Genomic DNA, 24,500 nt, shown 5'->3' with positions numbered 1-24,500 from the left:
TGCGGCTTTGCAGACCACCACTTCAGGGGAGGCTTGAATCGCAGCATGGCTGGAGGGCTGTGTGGTCGGCTGGGAGATCCTGGCAGTGGGGTTGGGGTTGGTGTCATTTGGTAGCACGGTATAACCCCAGTTCCATGGACCCCAGAGCATCGCCAAGCCTCCCCGAAATAGCGATGCTGGTGCCAAACGGATGACAGAGCCACAGTTGCTGGAAGTCCCACCCTGCAGACATGGCCGACCCCGTGAGGAACGGAACAGCCAAACCCCAACTGCCATCCTCAAAGACACTCGTGTGCTCCCGAAGGACACAAGTGACATGCTGAGGGGCCACAGCCCCACCTGGTTCTCCTCGGGGTCGGCTCCTGAGTCAGGAGTGGGATTTGGAGAGGGATGGGTCACCCTTCATGGAGGATATTGACGAAGATGGCAGCGTTTGGTTTGGCTTTTGAAAACGAGCAAGGAATTCTCCGGTTAGCGGTCAGAAAACACACTAGAGCCACCTGAGAGAATCACCTTTGGGGAGAATACAGTGGGATCCTGAATCACTGGGAAGCTCAGAGGAGATTCGTCTACACAGCAGGCTAATGCCTTATTAATGATGCTTTCACTGCAGGAATGAGCCAGGACTTAACCTTAAAGCTAGACGGTACCACCGGGGTAGCAGGAGGGTTAGATCTGCATTGCAGACACCTTGCTGGCGGGCGGCAGAGGGAGGTGAGCTGGAGGCTGGCCAGAGGCGGCAGCTGGAGGCTGTGCACATCGGAGACAGGTCAGGATGCATGGTGGCCATCAGGGCTGCCCGGTGCCCGGGTGCTTAGGAGAGTGCCTCTGAGATTCGTGAGGTAGCACCCTAAGGAAACCCGACCTTTGGGTTCCTTCTTCCCACCCCATCCTCAGGCTCCAAGGCCACCATTCACAAAAGGCCTGTGTCATTACCCAGAGCCCCAGCGCCCATCATCGCCACCTTCAGTTTTCTCTCCTCCAGATGGGTCCCAGATCCTGTACCCTGAGGATGGTTCCAGGCAAGAAACACACGGGGTTTTGCTCACTACATAAAAGAAGGCCTTTTAATTCAAACAGTAAGTTTAACAAGCACAGCAGCCACTCAGAGAGAACAAGAGCGGGTGGATGTGTAGAGAGACTCTCACTAGGGAAAAGGCAAGCCCCGGACACTCAGACCCGCGGCAGGAAGGGGCGTGTGCAAGGACTGGGGTGTAAATGCACAGCCCAAGCACAATCGTTCATTGGAGATCAATCCCAGAGTGTCAAAGGGCTGTACTGGGTAGCAGCGAGATTTAAATTGCAGAGATTTAGGCCCAGTGCCACAAGAGCCTTCCTTGGATACTCTCAAGCGGGATCCTGGGCCCAGGAGTGGTGTGGCTCTGAACCCTGGGAGATGGAACACGGCACTGGGCACATGATCTGGGTAGCAGAACTCCCAGGATCACTGCTTTCCTAACACATGTTGAGACTGCTGGGATTCAAAGCTAGACCACGTGGAAGGGTGTTTCCCTGCTGGGTCAGAGATGGGGATCTGTGCTGGCTGAGGACACACCTTGCCCTCTGGGCCCTGCTTGATCTGATCACACAACAGACTCCCACACCGTGGAAGAGATAGGGGACAGACAGGTGCTTATGGCAGGAACCTGAGGTTAAGGGAATAACTCTATAAAATGGCCCACTGTGCTGACCCCCACATGCTTTCATGTCCTAGAAGCAATTTACCTGCAGCCACCTTTCCTCAGCAAATGTTACCTGCAGGAGAAATGCAGGCCCAAAACAATGTGCATAGAAGAAACCACATCACCCTGAACGGGGAGACTGTGACCCTTTTCACAGACCGGGTCCCGAAACTCAGGGAGATCAGGAAAATTCCTTCTCACCATAAAATCTGCACAAACGTATGGATAAAAAATCCAGTTAGAACCAGTCAGCATGGGTCAAAGTGACCCGCGGTTGTCAGGGCAGAGGGGAATTGAACGCCTGACGTCATCCGGCTGTCAGTCAAAAGTCAAGAGGTGGACGTGGGCGGGACTCTCTGGAAACTTCCCTGGGATCTCCAATAAAGCTGGAGAGCAGGAGAGGCACTCTGTCCCTGTCCTCTCTCCCTTGCGAGTGTCCACTTCCCTCTGCCTGTCACTCTGCGTGGCACGTCTGAGCTCCTTCTGACTTGATCAGCGTCTCGGGATGGAGGGGTCCCTCCGGCTGCTTCAGATTCCCAGGGCCCCAGCCCTGTCGCAGGAACAGCCTCTGAGACAGGCTCCGGAGGAGACTCCAGGAAGTCACGGCCCCGTGAAGAGACGCCTCCGAGGGCTGCGGCCCGGGCCTCTGAGAGAGACTCCACGCTCTGCCTTCTATTTGGATCTCACGGGGAAGCCCAGAAGGGAAGAAGAAGAAACTGCTCTGAGTCGGACACTTCCTCTTCCTTCCTCCTGAAGGAGCCTGCCCGCTGCGGTGCTCTGACCAGGTGTAGACACACCGACGAGCCGCCTTCCTCACCATCATCACTGGGATAGACAAGAGCAGGGGCTCTTATCAGAGGTCATTTTTCATGCAAAGTACTCCACGGCGTTCCCTGTCATTCAAAGGGCCTCAGGGTACACCTACACCCCCACATTAGTGGGGCTTCAGGTTGTGACCTTTTGTGGCACTTGGAATCCAGAGCCTCTGGTGAGCACCCTATTTACACACATGCTGCAGTGGGAGCGGCCCTCCCTGGAAACGCAGGAGGGGCTGTGCATTCATCTGCCTTTAGTCTAGACTGCTCGTGAACTCTGCCTGCAAAGCAGGGTGCATTAAACCCCACCGCTCTGTCTTGCAGGCGGGTTTCCATTAGCAGGATGCCAGTTCACCCCCGGAGGAGGACCAGCCTTTCAAACCAGGAGCGCCAACCGAGCGAGGGCCTTCCAGTGAAATTAATAGCTGCCACTTACTTGAACTACCTTGACCGTCTGATCCCATTTATGTGTTTCTGTGGAAGACAAATATCCATGTCCAAATTAGTCTTGACTTAATGGCCTCAGTAGGATTTGAAATGCTGGAAATTTCCCGGAAGTTTTAAGAACATCACTGAATTATTGCATCACCGCCTTATAGGAAGAGACCACCCATCATGATCTCCAACAATAGGGAGCATCTCTCGTTTGCACTGCATGATCAGTATCTGTTTTCTTCTCTTAGTTCGAAGGATCATGTTACTCCTCTGATGGAGACTTCTGTGCCGAGTCTCACCCTGCCCAGCTGACTGGGCCCTGAGTACAGGCCCTACCTCAGTGTTAGCAGTGGCTCAACAATCTGTTGGCTCACCACGACAGAGAGGTTAAATAAAATTCAACCTAGCACACAGGCCCGTGAGCTATGGCCCAGGCCTGCCAGGGGGCGGACCACTGCCTTCTTATGGGTTCCTGGGCCACTGAGACCCAGGAGCACGTGAGTTTACGAATCTCCCTTAGTCTGATACTTGCACTGCACTGCGGTCTGGAAAGACACACATATCCTTGTTTTCTACTTTCAAAACTCATTTCCCCCGTAAGGCTGGACACATGGGCGGCTCACTAACATCGAATTTCAGAAAGCCTTTCCCCTCAGCCTGATTCCCATCCCAAATTTTTGAACATCCCTTAAAATATGTTGGGTTGAGAGAGGTGTCTCGTGAGAGTGAGCCTTTTTAAGGGAGCATTTCTCTGACGTCATATTTTTCAGCTGTGTACTCTGCCTGAAGGTGGAGTGTGTGATTCCACTGTCTGCACGTGACAGTGACGGGGCAGATGCCCCCAGAGTGAGAGCAGAGCCGGGCTGGCAGAGGCAGTGGGTGTGGCCTGTGGAATGTGCAGCACTAATCCCTCTCACACCTCCTCCCAACACAGAACCCACGCATGCTCCACTGTCCCCCTCACTCTCTTCTTCAGTCCTTCCTTGTGACCTGCTTCTTCTCTGTCACCTGTCATTTCTTTGTCCTCATCTTCCAATATTCTCAAAAACTCTTCCATGCTTCAGACCCATCACCCACCAGACCCTTGTGAACAAATGATTCGCCAAAGCCACACCATATTGTTCTCCATCCCATGGAACAGAGAGCGGCAGATACGAGTTGATGAGTCGCCCTGTCTTCCTAGCATCTAGAAGATGGGGATCTTTGAGTTTAGTTGGAGAAACAAGCATGGTTGAAATAAGACCCATGACCTTGGAAGGGAATCTTCACTTTGGCAGAAGAAGCATTCAGACTGTCTTTTCACTTCTGCATATTAGTTGCAGTCAGAAAGCAGGTTTGCAAAGTAAAAGCAGCTACCATGTTTTAGCCCCCACTGTACGCTACTATTGAGCAGTGTAAGTGACGTCCACCACTGCTGGGAGCCAATGCTCAGGGACGGAAACCAGCCTGCCTCACGCCATGACCACGTCAGTGCTGCAGAGAGGAATCTGAACTCGGGTCTGCCCCAGCCAAAGCTCTAAGTCATGAGGAGGTCAAAGATGGTCTCTCCTCTCTCCTCTTCTGAGCTCATGTCTGCCTCCTGGCTCTGTGGACGACACAGAAGATTGGCTGGTTCTGAAGAGGAGCTAGTGCCACAGAGCCTCAGCCTGCCCTGGCCTGAGGGAGGCAAAGGCCAAGAACAGACAGGGGAAAAGCCGATTCCCCGCTCATGTGAAACAGCCTGGCTGTGTCATCTTAGTGATCTGCTCTGTGGTCTTCCTGGACCTACCAAAAACACAGGTAAAAACGCACAAACAGCCTGAGGATCATCCACCGTTTGGGATGCTCCACCCCACAGAGAACTTCCAGAACAGTGGGGAGTCACGTCACAGAAAATGTTCAGGCAGAGAATCATAATAAGTATCTGGCCAAATTAGCAAACCAAGACCAAGACCCAGGACCTCGTCCTCGCCAGCCACCTGGGCCCTGTCAGCCTGCAGCCCCAGCACAGCTCCTCTCAGGACCTCAGACATCCACAACAAAGCCGCTTTCTGAGACAGGCCACGGGCACACTGAGAGGACGGGGCCCAGAAACCTCGCCCACCAGCACCACCCTACGAGGGCAGGCAAGGACAACGGCCTTGAGCATGGGGGAGCCGTCCTCTCTGCTGAGGGTCTAAGCTTCCATCGCAAGCCCAGAGACATGCAGTCCTGGGAATACAGGCAGGAAACTGAGGTTTTTGTTTTCTTAGACATAAAAGTGAATCTCTAAAAAAAATGCCTCCATCATGGTCAGTAGAGTTGCATAGCGGGGGAGGGTGCAGAGGGCAGAGAAAAGAAGCCCACGTTGCAGGGCCCCAAGGGGAGACAGCCGGGCGCACTGGAGGGAGCCCAGGGGCCAATGGAGCAGCACCGTCACCCGGAGCTCCTTACAGCAGTGGATCCGAGGCTCAGCTTGCCGACGAGGCTGTGCTCTGCAGCCTGGGACAGCCTTCCCCCGGGCACCAGTCACCCCCACTTGAGGTGGGACCCTTGCCTCTTCCTCCAGGAGCCCGGTCAGGTCTCCGTGGTGGAGAGTCTAACTGCTGGTAGCCTAGCCTGCAAATGGAAAGTGGCTCACTCTGCACAGCATGTGGGCTTGATGAAGGTGTCTGCGCACTAACTCAGGAAGGGAGGAGGGGTTATTTATTTCCCACATCAGTTGGGACTCTGGTGGGAACGGCGCTCAAAAAGAAATTCAATTCTGTACCACAGCTTTGTCCTGGACATCCCGTCTCATCACAGAGAGAAATAAGTCCCATGGAGTCTTACGAACGTGTATTCTTTTCTTCCATGGGAATATTTACTTGACTGATCCCTGACAGTTTTAGAAACAGATACAAATGCATTTTCTTCAGAAAACAAAGCCACACACAATCCTTAACTCGTTAGGATGATTTAGCAGTGGCTCAGTGCTGCTTTGGGCTGAGCACATTGGGAGAAGTCCCATGCAGATAGATTTTGGACCAACACTTCGTCACCCACTTGAAATATTTGCCATTAAAGACCATGCCCCAAATCCTATGAAAAGACTGCCTTCATTAGAATTGCCCTGCCAACATATGCTGAGGCAATTTTTAAAATTAAGTGTAAATAAACATTATTTTAGGTCTGTGGTAGCAGTGGGGTAAAGACCTGGCAAGGAGGCAGGCTCATCTCATTCCCTACACACGCAGGTGTTTGCTGAGGGAATGCAAGCATGGTGACAACAATAGTTACACTGTGGTACCCAAAGCACCCTTACCTCCTTCCCCTTCTCAAAAAGGGAAAAGAAAGAAAAAGAAAAAAACCTCATACCCAGAAAGGAAATAACCAGTGTGGAAGCACAGAACAATCACACAGTACATTCAGTGGATGCGGTCTCATCTTGTCTTTCATTGGCTTTGTGTGCACAAAAGATATAAAATAGCCCTTTGAGAATTCCATGAAATAACTCTACTTTATGATCAAATAGCCCATAAAATGCACAAGGAGAGCCATGAATATAATTTTTATACCCAAATTGAATTCCAAGCCTGGGTGGTTATTGTGCCTTCCACTAGTTGACTGGACTAGTTATCTTGAGCAAACCACCTAGGAGAGGTCATGAGCCCCATTTTGTGCTGGCCACTCAACTTCCCCTTCTTCCCTGGCCATAGACAGCTCACCTGGTGCCAGGCAGCCTTTCTCTGATTGACTGTTCTCAGTTCTGAAGCATTTGTACCAGAAAACGTGGAGCAATCCATACCCCCTCGCTCCACAGGCTGAGCCAACTGAACTGCCCATCATGTCCCCCTGGGCGGGTGCAAGGGGAGCATGGTTTTTAACCTGCAGTCTGGACTGGTTTCATTAAGGCAAACCCTTCCCTGGAGTTATCCATGGCTTCTCATGAACTAGGCCCTGAATTCATGAACTAGGTGGTGAGCTGAAATGTGGTAGATGAGAAACTCAGAGTCAGGAGAAGCCAGGAGCTGACCTGAGCCCAGCACCCTCAGCCCACCCCTGAAAACACCACCGTCCAGAGGGTTCCCCGAGGTGGTGCACCTCAGGGCTGTCGGAGGATGCTGCCGGGTCCCCAACACAACAGGTCTCAGTTAAGTTCCACACCCAGGCCATGCCTCAGTCTGTCACACCTCTTGGGTCACCCATGCGCTCCTTCACAGCTCTGCAGACACCCACTGCCCCTCCCTGTGGAGTCACTGCCCCTCCCTCTGCATCCCCAAAGTAAAGCCACCCTTCTTCATAGACCAGGCAGCACCCACACTGTGTGAAAGGCAGTGGCCCTTTGTCACCCCTCTCCCTTGTCCACAGTGACGATGGTGCGAGTAGGTGCCCAGGGAGTCTGTGCAACAGTCCAAGTCCTTCGGGGCTACTAGCCAGTTTCCAGAAGGGACACTTTCTCCAGAAAGGCAGGCCACCTGGGTCCTGCACCTGAAGACGTTCCAATCCAATTATAAAAGAGAGGTAGCTGTCCCCATGCAGGCCTGTGACACAACTAGAGTTTCCAGGGACAGAGCCTCTCTGCAGAAGAACTCTCAGCCATGGAGGAGAGCTCACTGGGCCTCCACAGCTAACCTTCAGGCAGCTGCAGACAGCAGTGAAAACCTCAAGGACACACCAGGAACCAGCCACTCGAGGGCACGGGTGCCTTCGAGAAGCGAGGGAGGAAGGCCTGACACAAACATTGCCATGAGGGGCTCCTCCGCCTGGGGAGCGGATGCGCATTCATTCTGGGGCGTGAGCAGAAGGAATCAGAGCTGCACTGACCGGAGACCCACCCACACCTTCCAAAGAGGCCCTTCTCCTGGGAAGCTAGGTGCTCCCTGGCTCAGCAGCCTGGACAGCTACCCCGGAGCTGGTGGACAGCTTGGACAGCGATGCCACAGTGGAGTTCAGGGTCCACTGCCAAGGGGAGCCTGGCCCAGGACAGCTGCGAGTCTTGAGAACCCCACGGTAGCCGTCTTCCATCCATCCCCAGGTGAAAGCCTGTAAGAAGATGTCCCTCTGCTTACCTGTAAAAGAACAGTGACTTTACTCGTATTGTCACAGCTCCAGTCTCTTGACAACAGTGAGTCAGCACACCAAGACGTCTCCAACACTCACGGGAAAGATTTTGCCATTTAAATCTTCCAGGACAGGGCTGGGGCCGGGGCTCAGCGGTAGAGCACTCACCTAGCACCTGCGAGGCCCTGAGTCTGATCCTCAGCACCACATAAAAATAAATAAATAAAATAAATGTATCATGTCCAACTACAACTAAAAAAATAATATTTACCAAAAAAAAAAATCTTCCAGGACATATTCAGAGAGACAGGCAGCTGTGCTAAGCGATATTAACATGTTTATTTTTTAAAAAATAGAAACTCCAAATTGACAGGTTGCTCTGCCTTTAAAGTAAGATATTCAGAGTTCATAAGAAACCACCAGGAGAAAACAGAGACCTCTGAAGAGCTTTATTCAGGCCTTTTTCGAATTGTCCGAGCGTATTCAAAGTGGTCAAATGCAAAGATTGTGTAATTGCCGGGACGTCCAGGCCAGTCCTGCACTGGCTACAGGTGGGAGCTGGGATCTGGGTACTCCACTCCAAACAGTCTTAAGTATCAGGAGTTCCCGAGGTGCGTTTTGTCTTCACTCTGCGGATCATGTTCCTGCCACTCATTGCCAGAGACTGGGAACAAAAGCCTGCTGCTTCAATCTCAATTTGTTACACTAAAAATGCAAAATTAAAGAAAAATGAGGAAAGTTTAATATTACCAGGGAATGTGATTGATAACATTGTGTCATGTTACGATTTTTAATATTATAAACTGAGTTTTATGTTACACTCTTCTAATAGTGACATATTTAACATTTTAAGACTGGATATAATAATTTTATGGGGTAAAATGGATATTATTAGATGATTATACTGTAGTACTTTGTCAAACTCTTGTATATTAAATACAAAAGAACTACAATAAAAATAAGAGAAAATCCTGCCCTCCGCCCAGTGAGAGGGGATGGTCCTGCCTTGGTCCTGTGCTCAGGATCTGAGTCCTGTCCCTGTGGCACCATATAAAAGACGATTCTTCTCCACAGAGGATCTAGCCTCGTCTGTCACTAGCTAGCGTGCTGCATCTTAGCCTCCTTCTCAGGCCTGTCCCCAACTCCTTTGTTCTTGGAATACACTTCTGTGGCCAAGTGGAACGGCGTCTGGAGGAACAATCCCTAGGTGGCCAGGTAAAGAGGGGAAGTGGGTGACAGCAGCAGGTGCAGGCTGCTGGGCTGCTAGGAGCATCTACTGCAGTGGTGCCCCCGAGCCTCTGATGGCCACAGAGGACAGCTCCACCCCGCAGCGTGTCCACAGGGGAGGTTTCTTTGGGATAAATACTTCGCCTAGTTCCCGAGGCAGGTAGGCATGAGATAGAAGCAGGTGGCGTCCACAGAATACAGAAATAAGAAGAGGGCCAAGCCAGGCTCTGCACTCCATCACCAAGAAGGGAGCTGTTGGGATACTACCTCCCGCCAGAGGTGGGAAATGAGGGAGCTGGAGGTCGGCGGGTCCAGTCTGAACAGGGCTCTCAGTGAGGTGTGAAGGCTGGCACTGAGGCTGAACAGCCTGCCAGCTCCAACTGCCACTAATAACCAGATGTCACTGCCCGAGGCTCCGTGTGGAGTCAGGCGTTCCTCCTACATTCCCGCTGGCCTCACGGTGTTGCTGAGGTGTGCACTGCTACATCCACCCACAGGTTCGAGAATAACCCTGCTGCTGACCCCTTCCCTCCACACACACTCTGGCTCACGGCTGCCCTGGGGCAGGAGCATTGGGATGCCCAGGGCTTTCTTCCACTAGAGGAGCCTGGACAAACAGGAGGTGCTTGTCCTCGTTTTGTTCTGACTCCTTTTGAGCAGCAACCTGCTTCAGGAATGGAAGAGAAAGTGGAGACGGCCAAGAATCACCAGAGTCTTCCTATAAGGTTCATGTGATCTGACACAAGCAGAGGTCTGACGGGACATGCCCAAAGAGGGAAGCCAAAGTGTCCTGCAAGTGTGCAGGGCCACTAGGTTTATGGGACCCAGACCTGGGAAGTCCTGGTAGCCCACCAGCTCCATCTAGGTGAGGACACAGAGGAGTACAGAGCCTTCTCCAAGGTCATCCACACATTCACCTGCATCACATCCTGAATAGAGTGAAAGTGAACACAAAAACTCGGCTTCACCTTCAAATGCTGAGCAGACTTAACGGCTGCACAGCTGGTGAGGTGTCTCCTCCCTGGCTTCTTATTCTCCAGCCTACACATTCCACCTGTGTCTAGGTAGCTACGTGGACACAGACGTGGATTTAGGTATCACTGCAGGTGCAGGTCCAGGGAGAAGCAGAGCTCTGTGCACCTTTGTATATACCGTGGGCGTATGTAGCCATTCCCAGTGGTGTTTCTGTTGGGCTTCACTATTTAGGAAGCAGGCTTAGTTAGATCAACAATGAGAACACCAGGGCAGTATGCTCTTCCTGACCTTGCCCTGGGCTGCATGAGAGGTCACAGGCCCACTACCTGGCCGTTTGGATTGATCACCCAACATACTAGTAAGAGCGTAGGCCCTGACATTGGTAAGCACCTGACTTTGCTCAGATTCACAGAAGAGAAATGCAGCCCAAGGTCAAGACTATGCAGAAAAACATCTATCAGTAGATGCACTCACCAACCCGCATTTTGGATCTGAATGATGGATTTGGAGTGACGTGTTATCTCAATAATTCAGGTTCCCTGATTCAAAGTCGTCTTGCAGAGGAAAGTGGAGAAGAGGAGGAGGAGAGGAGTGGGAGGAGGGCTTCGTTCACATACTGGCCACTTTAGGGGAACCCAGGCTGTGGGGCGGCCCCGGACGCACGTGGAAGCAGCAGTCCTCAGCGCCTGCTTGAGCCCTTTCCTGTCATCTGCTTTCTGGAGGTGCAGCTGGTTCAGTAAGAGCTGCCCGCTGTCCCCTCGAGTCAGGCCAGTGGGCGGGAGTGCAGTGCGCGGGCAGGCTCTCAGCAGGTGGGAAGGAGAACCGGCGGCAGGGGTGCAGGTGGTGCCCACTCGGCTGGGTGCTCCTGCTCACCCGCCTGGCCTCTGCAGAAGGCCTCCCTGGGCCTTGGTGGGCCAGGGGCTCCAGCAGCTCCTCCTACCCTCAGCACATAGTCACTGTCCCTCAGACCTGGCTCCACGAGGACAGAACCCCTTGTCTGGCCTCAGAGAATGAGGAAGACCCTTTCCACCACCCAGAGGTACTCCCCAGCCCAGCTCCCAGGAGCACACCGGCACCCGGCAGTGACTCACAGAACAGGTTAGCACAACAGATGAGGAACACGGCTCTCGGTCCCTGAATTGGCTAACGGCGAGTTTTATTTCCAACATGCGACACTCACACCTGAGATGGTCAGGCATGACCACCAGGCAGAGGGTGAGCAGCTCCACAGCAGAGGACCCTCCTCCACAGATGAGCTGTGTGCACCTGGGGCCCAGAGCCACCGTGGTACGGTGGCTGCTACAGTGGGAACAGTCAGACCCTGGAGCCACACGGCCCAAGTTCAAATCCTGGTTCCGCCATTTCTTAACGGTGCCACCTTTGATAAGTTAATTAACCTGCCTCAGCCCCAGAGTGGCAACGTGAGCATCTCCAGATCCACTAAGTGCAGATAATAGAATCGTCCTTAAGTGGTTGTTAGTGGATAGAAATAAGATGCGTATATGAAGAGCACTGTGATGTGTTGTGTTTAGACCAAAATAACTCATTAAAATGCCACGGGAAGCAGCGACGTGGGAAGAGGAGAGAGAGGGAGCCAGCTTTGAACTCGGTGGGAAAAGTACTGGGAGGCAGCTGACGCCTCAGCCGCACTATTCCTGATGTCACTATTTATAAAGCATGTTAAGTGGGTAAGATGTTTTGCCAAACACAGACAATAACACGGTCTCTGTTTTTACCTGACAATCACAGAGGACAAGCCTCCTAGGAAACCAGCAAGCAAGGTGCTCTGGTTTTGTTCTAGAGCAAGAGGATTCTTGTTGCTGCTGCTACTTCTCCGTACTGTGTAGGTTGGCAAAGTCAGTTAGTGGTAACCTGCAGGGTCCCAAAAACCCAGAGAAAACACTAGGAACAAAGAGAAGGGGTCTTCTCATCAGCTAAAGGAATGGATCCCGTTGCAATCAATGTTAGAGTGGCACCAGAACTGTAGAGAATAACAACCAAAAAAAAAAAAAAAAAAAGAAAAGGAAAACTGAATCCTGGAGGAAATGATTATAAATAGCAATAAGTCTATGCTCTCCACTAGTCCAGGCCAAGAAACAAAAGAGGCTCTTCTGGGAGGGCCAGGCAGCCCCACGATGCTTCACCGTGCACAAGGACCCCTGCTCCACTCCTGACAGACATGTGTGCATTAGGAGCCCAGGGACCAGAGGGCCATGTTCCTGCCCCATCCCCCTGCCCGCTCTGCGTCTGGACACCGAGGGGCTCGTTCTGCTCATGACTGCTGGTGATCCTGAGGGATGGCGGCTGTGTCTGGGCTCCTGCCCCATCGAAGCCGAAGAAACGTCATCTCACAACTCAGGGTGTTTCTAGGGAGCACTTTGGTTGAGTTTCAAATTGTCAGAAATTACAAAGCAGCCATTTTTAAAGTCATAGTACCACCAGGCTAATTGCAGGGACCACTTTATATTATGACATGTTGGTGGCACAATACAAAGGTACCACGTGAACTTGTCAAAACAAATAAACCTTTTTTTTTATTTATCATGAAATCTTTATTTCAAAAGAGCTAAACAAATTATGGGATACTGACAAATGTCGACTACGTCATGTGCCTTAACACCTGCAGGAAAACCCTGGAAACGCCAGGAAGGGACTCGCACGAAGCCGAGGCCCCACCATGCTCGCCAGGTGGCGGCAGCACATGGCCCCGCACAGAGCCCCACACAGAGCACGCCCGGTGACCAGGCTTCTCCTGGCCTGCGCGGCGCTCAGAGGCACCACTCACCGCGCAGCTTGCGAGTGTCAGAATCCCAGGAGCCGTGGGGCCCTGCGGCTGGGAGGAGGATCAGGAGGACGGGTTGCAGGGCTGGGCCCAGAGGTGGGGCAGCTTCAGAGCTCTTCTCTCTTTCCAGTCAGAGACGAGACGGGGACCAGAATGAGAAAGGCCAGTAGACCACAATGGAGGCGGCTAGTGCCGACCTGAAAGAAGCAGCCTGCCGCCGAAGGAGATGGGTGGGAAGGTGGCGCGAGACCCAGCCCCCCGCCTAGGACCGGCCGTTCAGGAGGCCGGCTAGAGGGCAGCCCTGGCACATCCGTGTGCACACGGGGAAAGAACCGAATGTGCACAGTCGGGGTGAGCAGAGTGCCCTCAGAGCTGTGCTCTTAATTCTCCAAGAAACTGAAAGTAACTCACAGGCCCCTCGAGGCCAAATTGGTTAAGTAAGTAATAGATCCACAAAACAAATTGGTTACAACTATTAAAAATAATGCTTTTTAGCATACAATCAAATCAAACCAATGGATCATAAAAGAGTATGCAAATATGACATCATCTAGGGGTGCGGGTGTGGGTGGCGGCCTGGGAAGGAGCGACGTGGAGTCCCAGGCAAAGGTGAGTTGGCAGGGCTCTCTCCTGCGCAGGGCTTCAGATGGCTCTGTTTGTGCTTACTCGCCTCTTTTTTTTTTCCTTAAGCACATGTTTAGTCGAACATTAAAGGAGAACTCTTTGGAATAAAGAATGTAACATTAAAAGAAGTGCCCGACATTCCGCCGAATGAAGAAGCCGAAGTAGAGGAGGATGGGGAGGAAGCCCGAGACCCCGGCAGAGGAAACGGAAACAGCCTGGGATCCACCCGCGGCTTCCTCCTGCAGCCCCGACCAGTCAGGTTCAACAGCTCCCGACATGCAGCAGCAAGCACTGTCACGGCCTCCTTCAGTCTGAACAAAATCCCTAAAAATACCCAAATCCCGCCATGAGGCCAGAGACCCCAGTGGAGGGTACTTGACTTTGGAAGCCACACTCCAAGGATTTGATGGTCATCATTAGCTGGAGAAGCAGGTCCCACGATAGGCTACCCATTGATTTTTTCCTACCAATGCATTTAAAAGGACAGTGTGGCTGAATCTCAGCTGAGGCCAGCCTGCCCAGATGGGAGTCATTCATGAGACAGGCTGGGGGCGGGGGGACCACCGTGACAGATCCTTCAAACAAACAGGGGTGTGAGAAGGCCAGGGCCACTCACGTCTGCAGGGGACCGCTGCCGGTGGGACAGGGTGAAGCCTGCTAAGTGAGGTGAGGTGCTTCTCACAGGGTGACACCAAGTGATGTCACCAGCACCTGGGAATGGGAGGTGCCGGGAGGCAGTGCTCCTTTGCCAGGAAGCCTGGGAGCCTCACACCAGGAGCCCAGGGGCCCAGGCTCTGGCCTCGCAGCAGCCAGGTTCCAGAAAGCTCTGTGGCTGGGGTGGCTCTGCATGCCGACACCTCACCATGAAGGCCACTTGGCCGGCCCTCCCCTGCGTGGGCAGAACATCCTTCATTGACCTCCCTTCTAGGTGAAGCCCCTTGGAAGCAGGCTGGTGGGCCGCCCCTTCTGCACACCAGAGCACTGGAGACCCCACTCTTTGTTTTTAATCACTTGCTGCCAAAACACCTGCAGGGGGACTGCTGTTCAGAGGAGAGGGCTGGAAAAGAAGGCAAGGATGGATCGACTGCTCCTGGGCCATCTCTCCCCAGAGAGGCAAGGACAGCACCTTCTCACATCAGAGGGCCCTCGTGGCCAGCAGGAGCCCACAACTGCCTGGGGATTCATGTAGCTCTACTGAACCGAGCGCCAGGGAATTCACTACCACAGACGTGACAGCAGACCATTTGCATGTGCACAAAAAAATGCGACAACTTCTGACAACATGCAAAAGGCCAGGAGCAAGGAAGAGAACCGCAGGCCGAGGGGATGGAGTGGTAAGACAGAAAGATTGAAAAGAGGTGGGCGAAGGCCACAGGTGGTCAGAACAGCCCAAGGCTTGCAGCAGAGGTTCTAGGCCAGAGCTGCACTCTGTCCATCTCCATGGAGTGCTGAGCAGGTATGGACCAGGGTCAGCATCACTGACTCGGGTCCCAGCTGGAACACAGTTGAGCTGGTGGGAGTCTAACTCACTGTTACTGAAGAAGCACCCTTCCCAGGTACCCGGGCACCCACGCAGTGCAGGTATCCAGGCACAAGGCCCATGAATGTGGGGCCATGGTGGGTGAAGAGGGGTCACCAGAGGGACCCAAGAACAGCACATCTTCTCTGCTCCCAGAACACAGCATGCAGTGGCTCAGAGACCCACAAGTTACGTATGGGTACTACAGTCCAGGTCTGAGTCTGAACTGGGCACGCACAAAGAACTGGTGTGAAAAGAGGTTCCAAGCAGGAGTGTGAAAACAGAAGACAACACACAGAACCCCCGCTTTGGCAATTCATGCCCTCCACGCCTCAGAACTCTTGAAAGGGCTCAGAAGGGGGTCTCTAGGCAGGAGCCCAGTGGGCTGCCTCAGGAACAGGTGAAGACTATGCCTCACAACTTGGGTGCCGTGGAGGAGACTCCAGGAGCAGCTGAGCTGGGCGACTGGCATAGACATCAGCGCCCATCAGAGGGGGTGCCCTGGGGGAGACTCCAAAGCCCACAGCAGGAAGAGCAGAAAATGAGATTCCTGCAGCCTGAAAGGGCCCTGGGGGTCTTGAAGCACAGGCACAGCTGAGCAGGATGCACCCTGGGGTGCTGGAAGTTGGCTGCTTCCAGTCAGTAATATGGGTAAGCATCAATGGGTACATGCAATGCTCCCAGAGCTAGATCTTGTGCATACATCTCACTTAATTGTCACAACAGCTCTAGGGGGCAAAAACTGAATTTATCCTCATCTTGCAAGGCCACACAGCAAGTAAGTGGCAGAGCCAGCACCAAGCCTGATTCCAGAGCCATGTTCCTGGGTCCCAGCAGTTAGACAGGTGTGCCCAGCACCAGCTTTGTGGCCGTGTGACCAGGGACATGCAGTTGGTGTCCAATGCTCTGTGGTTGCCATTTTGAGATTGATGACAATTTTGTCTTTGAATGTGTAAGTAAAACCCAGTGGGATCACAGAGCATGTGCTGGTCCTAGTGTGGAGGTGGCAATGTCTTGATGTCACCTGATCATCTAATGAGTGGGGTGGAGCTATAGATTTCATTTAGAAAGCCAAATGTAGGCTCCTTGTTCCCTCCCACCTTTCACCAAAGTGCCTGCCAGACTAAGGTATCAGGGACAGAAAACATGGCCCCACCCTCAGGAACATTTCCAACACATCAGCTCTGGTCGGATAATCTAGAATGCATCTAAAAACAAACAGCCTTATCAACTGCAACTCTCTCAGTTGCTGTTTGCCTTGCAATTATGTTGGTAGGAAAATATTTCCGTGACATTGTAGGCTTATCATAATGGTTCTTGAGATGAGTTCACTATGTTTTCTCCTCTGCAATCTTGCATTATAACAGAAACTTTGTCATTTCCTAAAGTGGTAGTATTAAACAAAAAAGCAGTCTGGAAATCCCCATTGACAACTTTCTTCCAAGAAACCATTTAAAAATTACATAACTGATTTACATTGGCTGCTAAATCCCTTCTATTAATAGTGCAGATTTAAATTCCAGTTCTCCGAGCAAACATTATAGAGAGGGGCTTCTTACTTTGGTTAATTACAAACACAGCAAGTGTCCAGCAAAAGGCCTGACTTCTGTGGATGCCCCTAGGAGCAAGGGCAGCTCAGTGGTAGGAGGCAGGCTACAGCGTGGGGCACCCTACAGTCTGAATTCTGTCCACCGCTCCATGGAGACTCTGCCATCCCACAGCAACAAAGACCAGGCCACATCCAGCCTCACATCTGCCTTGACCTCACCTGGCTCCATGTCCAAACCTATTGCAAGCTACATTCCTCCTCGATCATTCCTACAAGAGCATCAACATCTGCTCATGCTTTGACTTATTATATTTATATTTTTCATGAATCTAGTCACACATGAATTTTGGTTTTCAATTTTTCCTCCTCTTAAAAATTTTGGTCTATGCTTCCAGCTAATTTTAGGATACTAGTTACATATGAGGAAAATGGCAATCATAAAATTGATGGTGATGATGGTGATGGTGATAATGGTGGTGGTGATGGGGATGATGGTGATAGTGAGGGTAGTGGTGGTAATGATGGTGATGGGGATGGGGATGATGGTGATGTGATGGGGATGATAGTGGTGGTGATGGTGATGGGGTGATGGTAGTGGTGATGATGATGATGGTTATGATGGTGGTGGTGATGATGATGATGATATAATGATGGTGGTGATGGTGATGGTGATGATGATGATGGTGGTCATGGTGATGATGGTGATGGTGATGGTGGTAGTGATGGTGATGGTTATGATGGTGGTGGTGGTGATGATAGTGATAGTGATGGTGGTGATGGTGATGATGGTGATGGTGATGATGATGGTGATGATGATGGTGGTGGTAATGGTGATGGTAGTGATAATGATGGTAATAATGGTGATGATGATGGTGGAGATGGTGATGGTGATGATGATGGTGGTGATGGTGATGATGGTGATGGTGATGATGATGGTATAATGGTGATGGTGGTAACAGTTACAGAAATGATGATGATGGTGATAATGGTAATAATGGTGTTGACCATAATAAAAGAGTAATGATGTTGTTGGTGATAGCAGTGATTATGATAAATATAGTATCCTCAGAACATCAGCTTTGTTCTGAAAAACATATCTGTCTCAAAAGAATATGCTCTTTCAGAAGATAATTTGGTGAAAGAAAGAAAAGGCCAAGCCTACTCTAATAAGTCCGCTGATCTCCGACACAAAGACACCACTATTGAACCCCAAGTCTAATTGAGACACATGAACTCTAGTAAATACTTTAGTATTTTCACACTGGTTAGCTCTTAGAAATTGGGGTTGATATCCAGGCATTGTTTAAGTGAAGTCCTGCATGGAAAGTGAAGAAATCATAGAAATGATTCGGCATGGAAGCCACCCAACAGATCCAGAGCCAAACAGATCAGTATGAAAGTGCACATGCCTCTCAGCAGGGGAAGCCTTCAGTGGTCCTTAGCCATGCTTAGTTTGTGCACAAATTGCTCTGAGCTCATCACTCCATGGCAAGCTTCTGCTTGTAGGCATGGGGAATGCTTGGCTTCTCCAAAGCCTCCCTGAACCCTAAGATCTGGCTGAGTGTTCCTCCTCCATTCTCCCAGCATTTGGAGTAGACTTCTCCTGCATTTAGCACATTATTTGTGGTAGAGTGACTGCAAAAACAGACCCATACATTCATCCACCCATATTCACATGACTTGCAAGGTGACTCAGCCTCGCCACCAGGGGTGGGATCTGTTTTCCATCCTTCGAGTCTGGGCCAGCCCTGTGAATTTCATTGGCCCACAGGATGTGCTCCTTTGCCACGAGAATAGTAGAGCCTGGCCTGCTAGAGAACGAGACCAGAAAGCTGCAGTTGTCCCCACTGAGCGTCCCAAAAGTGAAGGCTCAGCCACGATCAGCATATCACCTCGAGGCTCCACAGCTGACTCCTGGGGGCTGAATGATGCCCAGGGCAAGCGCCTATCGGCAAAACCAGCCAGCCAGCCAGGAGCCGTGACCATCACTGCACCCTCAGCGGTGGGGAGATTTGTCTTCTAGGCAAGGACTGGAGCTGCTACCAAGGCCCTCTCTGCCTCTGTGGCATTTACATTGTGATGGTGGGGGCGGGTGGAGGATAAAGTACACAAATGAATGAGCCACGGCGCATGTTCTGCACAGAGAACAACAGGTAAGGGAGCAGAGATCAGGAGGGGCATCTGCATTTTGGATAAATGGCTGGGGAGGGTCTGGAGGAGTGGCCCGTGAGCTGGACCTGAATGGAGGGAGGGAAGGAGGAGCACTGGCCAGGCACAGGCCCGGGGGCGGGGCCGTGCCCCACCTCAGCAGCCTCTCCCAGGACACAGGCAGGCTGCGCGTCTGCTGGCCGGGATGTGGGCTTCTGGGAGTTTCCAGGGAGGACCCAACAAGCAGGCTTTCCCCAGCCCGTCCCAGTTCAGTGCCAGTTAAACCACCTACGTCTCTGGGTGGTGCAGCAAGCTTCCATCCTGGAGTGTACCTAAATGTGAGACTCCAGAAAAGCCTTACAAGTCTAACCCGCCCAACTTTGACTCCCAGTGAGCAGCTGTCCAGAATCTTCCACTAATGCTGATTACTTACAGTGCTGAAGGAGTCACACTGGCTTGGAGAGCTTTTCTGCCTCAAAATGACCCTTCAGAGGAGGGACCAGCTCACCATGGGGGTATGGGACTCACCACCCTGGGCCCTGTGAGGGTCTCAAGCCCTCTTCTTTCCCTGCTCACTGCACTTATTTAAAGCATCTGTATGCATTTATCTAATTACTGTGTGTATCCCCCCAAAGAATGGCAGAGCCTCCACAGTCTGACCCAGCCCGGCCCGGGGTCAGCAGACCACAGATGTTCTGTGGCACTTCCTGGAATGATGGGACCCGGCCATCATTGAAATAGGTTCTGTGCCACTCCCCAGCCTGACTGTGCATATCCCTCCAGCATGCAATAGGTGCTCAATATGTGTTGGCTGAAAAAATAAAGAAGAGAATGAGTTTGAGACTGGGGATGAGATCCATGTGTGACCACTGTCTACCATCTAGTGGTGAAAGAGGGTAACTTCAGGACCACCACCATTTTGGAAAGAAATCAGGGAAATTGGCATCTGGTGTTGGATGGTCCCTGCCTGCTGGCGTGACAGGCACCTTCTTCTGTCCTTCCTGTAGCAGATACTCTGAGGATCCCACACCTAATCATGCATGTCATCAGAGGGGATAAAAGTCCTGACACACAGGAAAAGAAACCCCGAAGCGAGAGGAGAACCCCACACCCAGCAGCTCTCATGCAGTAGACTGTGGGGTCCAGGCCAGGCAGCCAGCTGCAAGGGACAGCCCAGCAAGTCCCTGTGCCTGGGATGCTATTGGGTCAGACATGCACAGACACTGAGACACGGGAAAGGGGCTTGTACTTCCTCAATCACCACAGAGAGAACTGGGGAGGACTGAAATAAACTGAGAAGAACAGAGAATGTAATACTGGGCAGGAGGGCAGAGAAATGTGGTGGAAATGAAGAAATGCTTCTCATGCAAAGCCTGGAAGACAAACGTCACATTTATTATATAACAATAATATAAAATGTAATAAAACCGAAGCGCCCAGGAGACATGGGCATTCACAAGAATTTGGGGGCTGAGGTTGTGGCTCAGTGGTGGAGCACTTGCCTATCACAGGTGAGGCACTGGAGGTTCAATCCTCAGCACCACATAAACAGATAGATAGATGGATAGATAGATGATACATAGGTAGACACATAAATACACAGATGCATAGACACATAGTCACATAAATAAAGTCATTGTGTCCATCTACAACTAAAACTATTTCTTAAAAAAAAAATAATTGGGAGCTACATGGTCTCTGCAGGTTTTGTAACTCTGATTTTTTGAGGTAACTTAAGGCACATCCCTAGCAAAAACTTGATTGTGTATTTGTAACAGGCATGTGGTATTCAGACGTTTCTTTGCCTGGTGGTAGTCCTGCATCAAAGATGTGATTCAGAACACACTAGCCTGTGCTGTGGCCAACAGAAGCTTCTAGAAAGCTCAGAAGACAAAGAGATCCTGGAGAGTGGCCTGACCTAGTGAAGGAGCTGAAGGCCTCTCCAGCACATGGCAAGCAGGTCCTGCAGGTGGCCAGCAAACTGCAAATCCCCTGCGGCAGCATGGACAGCACTCAACAGTGCTTCTCCAACCTGTGTGGTTCCCAAGTCCCAGGTGTCCACCGGACTTCAGGTGATGGGGGGACCTGTGGGACAGGAGCCATGGTCTTCTCTGGAAACCTGCATGCAGCAGTAGGCTCCCAGGCTCTTGCCCTGCCATGTCCGATGACTCAGTAGCCTTTGCTCCGTCCACCACCCAAGTCACACTGCACCCTCTGGCCTGACTGCCCCTCCTCCCCCGACTCTTGTAAGAGGCAGTGAGGGTCCCTAGGCCAAATACAGGGCCTCCACCCACTTTAGAATGTCCAGGGAAAATCCAAAGCAGCTGCGGACACTTCTCGTGCTAGAAAGAGACAATAATGTGACCCATGAAGGGCTCAGACACTAGTGGACTCTTCCTACAGTCACCTATGGAAAGCCAATGTCATTGCACCCCCAGGCTGTCCACCAAAGGTAGCGGGTGTGCAGATCCCAGCAGGTCCCTGTGGTTTCTGTGGGGTGATTCCCACCCAGAGACGGCAGTCAGCTCTTCTGTATGGGCGCTAAATAACGGTAGACACAATTCTGCCTCGTTTGGTGTCACCAGTCTAACCCTCCTAGTGTGCCTGAAACCTGTACCTTTGACAAAAAGAAAAAAAGACTCTCAACAAAGGACAACTTAAGTTTAGAAAATCCTGATTTATAAGTGCAACAGTATTTCTTAAAGGTGGCATCTGAAGATCATGCTACCTGCTGGTAATTTTATAGGATTCAAGGAAACATTGTAACTAATTCCAACCCACATCCACGTGTCACATCGCACTTTGCAAATTGCAGCCATAAGTTGACGTGCCGAGTGAGCAGAAGCTGAGCAGTGCACGGTGGCCCGTGCACCTTCAGGAGGCTGCCCTGGGGCTTACCATGGCCTGGCCAGGCAGACCATGGAGGTGAAATGAACACAGCCATCCTAGGGAGAGGGGGAACGCGGTCCTCAGGGAGACTACGGACAGGGTTGTTCGGGGTTGATGTGTGAAGTGCAAGATACACAGATACGCCTGCTGTGCAGAGGAGGCCAGAGGGGACGTATGTGTCCACTCTGGGACAGGAGAGACGAGGTGCCGGAAGAGGGCGCAGTCAGCACAGGTCTGTGTCTTGGGCTCGAGTATGGGTCAGAAGAAAGGCAAAGTCGGTCAACAGGAGCCAGCACCTTTAGGAAATGAAACGGCCTGGTCCCGTGTGTCCATGGGCAGCTGTGGACACCAAAGGCAAAGACTTCCACAGCACAGGGGGGTGGGGGTTTTCCTGAAGGTGAAGGAGAATCAGTGAAAGATTTCCATCCAGGGTGTGAAATGATCTAACACGGGATCCAGAAAATTCCTGTGGTGGTAACACAGGGACAGGCACAAAGACGAGGTGGTCACCGAAGACAGGAGCTGTGGCTGGAGGCGTGGGGAGGGGATGCCGCACTTCCAGGGCTGTGACGTGTCGATCACTGGGAGGTGCGTGGGAAGCACTGCAGCGTGGAGCCGCGGGACAGCGTGAGACACCAGGGCAAACAGCAAAGGCCAGCCGGGAGCAGCCGCAGCTGCGGTGTCTGTGCGTGGGCAGCACCTGCAAGGTGGGACTTTCCACAGAAAAGCCAGAATAAAATGTGGCTACTGACCCCTCAGCTGGTGACACGGGGACACAGGGTGGGTGCCGGCAGGAAGACTGGGATGGCAGGTGCTTTAGGCTGGCCTTGGAGGAGACGGAGGAGCCCAGGGCCCAGAAGGGTCGCATGTGGCTGGTGTGTGGCGGGGGGTGCCTTGGGCATGTCCAGAGGAGCAAGGAGGATGCACTGGAGGAGAAAGAGGCTGGGAGACAGAGGCTGGTGGGTGCTCAGGTCCACAGCAGGCCCCTGGGCCTCACCCCAGGCCAGCAGAAATCCCGGCCTCCCTGCCCCATGCCATTCCTGAACTCGCACCAGGGCAACTCGGGGCAGCCTCCGTGCCCTAGTCCCTGGTCCTGATACAGGGATGGCCCAGCCCACACACAAAGCAGGCAGACAGCACCTTCCCCCACCTGGCAGGGTGCTGGGACCAGTGGGATCAGCGTAGGGGGCAGCCACACGTTACCTGGGCACCGCATCCACCAGGTCAAGGAGCAGAGGTCTGGAGGCCCCCAACCTGGACTCGCAGGACCCTCGGGACTTGGACTTCTCTCCCGTACCAGGGAGTCCTCAACGCCTGCCTGGAGCAGCACCGAGACCGCACGAGACCAGGTGAGCATCTGAGCTCAGCCCGAAGCGGCCTTTGAGATGGCAGTTTTTGTTCTGTTTCTCTCTCCCTTGAGGCTTAGAGCCACGTCTCCTGAGCTGCACCAAGGTCACTGCCGTACACACCAGTGTCCACCATGACCTTCCATGGACTTCCTCTCAGCTGTGTCCCAACTACACCTTCTCACGGGGCCAGTCTCAGGTTGATGTGTCCCTCGGTCACTCGGTCACCCACCCTGGCTTTTCTCTGCTTCCCTGAATTTCAGTGGCAGACACTCCCTCCCTCCCAACCACACGTGGCCAGCTGCTGTGCTGCCCCTGCTCCCCAGGCTCTGTGTTTCACTAAGAAGTGACATCATCAAGGAATCATGGCCACGTCTCTGCAGACCCGACAGTTCACCTGCTCTACGTACACCAGGGTACCTCCCATCCTACCCTTTAGACTTTCCCTTCCGGAAATTCCAAAGCCACTTTTCTCTCCCACATGGAGACCTCACTGGAAACCACCCGAGCAGGGCCAGTCTGATGTCAGAGGCAAATCACTTCAGTTCCAGGAGACCACCCCAATTCATCTTAGCAAAGGCTTCAGTTGACATCACCTGCTCCTGGTGACCTCTGCGCCAGGTGGACACCATCCCTCTTCCACCTGCATCCTCACCAGGACCCACCTCCCTCACCTCCCACTGCCTGGGGCCCATGGCCCTCGCTCCTCTGCTGTGAGTACAGATCGCAGGTTCCACGCTGTTCTCTTTCCTGGGCAGACCCAACACAGCACACAGCATGTGACTCGTTAGGCAGATTTACATCACCAAAAACCTTCTGCACGATTTTTATGATTTTAAGAAAGTCTGTGATCTTTCAATGCGGTGAGATTCACATGTTTCTCGGGTTCTCTGAACAAGGATGATAATACCGTAGTCTTCAGAAATGACCAGGAAGTGGAGTTGGTGCTCGTCACCTCCCAGGGCAGTTCTGTACAGTTAGCAGCCTGCGCACACGGCTCAGGTCTGCGCACAGAGCTTCCGAAGGCCCACGGTGGCCCAGACATTTCACCACAGCTCACGGAGTAGTGAGCCTTTCTCCAAGGCCACCAGTCTTCTGACCCCATGACCCTGTCCTGGAAACATGCTGTCTGGCCTCAAGGTCCCCTTCGGTGGATTCCCAGAAGGGAACTTGGCACAGCCCAAGGTGGAGAGGCAGCAAAGAGGCCCAGAAGCTGTTCTGCTGCCAAGGCAGGACACAGAGGCAGGGCCGCCTCACCCTCTGCCAGTGGACACTGTGGGCCACCAAGCCCAGGCCCCACTACTATCAAGGGAATGGGCTGGAACGAGGACCTCCTGTCTGCTTCAGCTGAGGAAAAAGGAGCGTTTTCTGTGGTCTGAGGTCCATCCCCAGACTCCAGCTGAAACCTAAGGCCACTGAGGCCACGTGCAGAGGGGGGCCTTGAGAAGTGAGGGGTCACCAGGATGGAGCCTCCTGAGTGGGACCAGTGTCTCAGAGAAACCGACGTG

The sequence above is a fragment of the Urocitellus parryii genome, chromosome 13 (assembly GCF_045843805.1).
Source record: "Urocitellus parryii isolate mUroPar1 chromosome 13, mUroPar1.hap1, whole genome shotgun sequence".
NCBI lineage: Eukaryota > Metazoa > Chordata > Mammalia > Rodentia > Sciuridae > Urocitellus > Urocitellus parryii.
The sequence above is the reverse complement of the archived record's forward strand: the minus strand, read 5'-3'. Positions refer to the sequence as shown.